The following is an 886-nucleotide window of genomic DNA, read 5'->3' as shown; positions in this document are numbered from 1 at the left end:
TCTCGAAAAGGCCGGTGGGGGGGGGTCAAGAACTCCTCCTAGGGTCGCAACTCAGGCAAGAGCCAGCTTACAAAGAAACACTTCTTTTTTAAAAAACGTAGAAACCTACTCTTCTTGTTGTTTTCAAAGGATCTTGTGGGCGGGGCTAGACACTGGCTGTTCCTTCTTGCACAGATAGCAACAGGTAGAGGGGGCGGGGCTTGCTGCTCCCAGTAGCCGTCTGGTGAAAGGAAAGGAAAGAAAAGAATCAGCACTGAAACCAACGGTGTTGGTAGACCTTCCGAAACAACCTGCTAGGAAAGGGGTCTTTGGGCTCCAGGGTCTGGGGCCTCGGCCCACCAGAGACCACCTGAATCGTCCCATTGCCTCCAATGGGGCTTCTGCGTTATCTGTTCGTGGTTGTAGTTGGCATGATTGATGGGGCGGGGGCTGGAATTTCAGTGAATGCACCTAGCATAGACAGACAGATTCATATTCTTTCAGGTCCCTCCGGGACTGGTACCTGGTGCGTACGATTTCACCGTATTTTCACAACAACCCGGTGAGGTAGGTTAAAGCCTGCAAGATTTCTCTCTCTCTCTCTCACAAAGAGCAAAACGCTCCTAAAGGGAACCGAGATGCCAATCTGACTTTCCCACGCCAAAGACCCAACCCGGAGCTTACGCAACAAAACGCCACAGCCGGTCGCCGAAAGCCGCGGGGAAATACAACCTCGAGTCCCCGACGCCGCGATCCCCAAGCCTCTTAAGCCGCGCTGCCGGTCTTGCACTTCTCCGGGGGGACGGAGGGGTTCCGGGAGGCTGGATCCGGCGCGAACGGGCTCGATCCACACGTCACTTCTGTGGCGTTTCCCACCCACCTCATTTAGGAAGGGGGAGGGGTGAAG

The sequence above is a fragment of the Gekko japonicus genome, unplaced genomic scaffold (genome assembly GCF_001447785.1).
Source record: "Gekko japonicus isolate JY-2015 unplaced genomic scaffold, Gekko_japonicus_V1.1 scaffold2954, whole genome shotgun sequence".
In the NCBI taxonomy this organism is placed as follows: domain Eukaryota; kingdom Metazoa; phylum Chordata; class Lepidosauria; order Squamata; family Gekkonidae; genus Gekko; species Gekko japonicus.
This window is presented reverse-complemented; position numbering follows the sequence as displayed.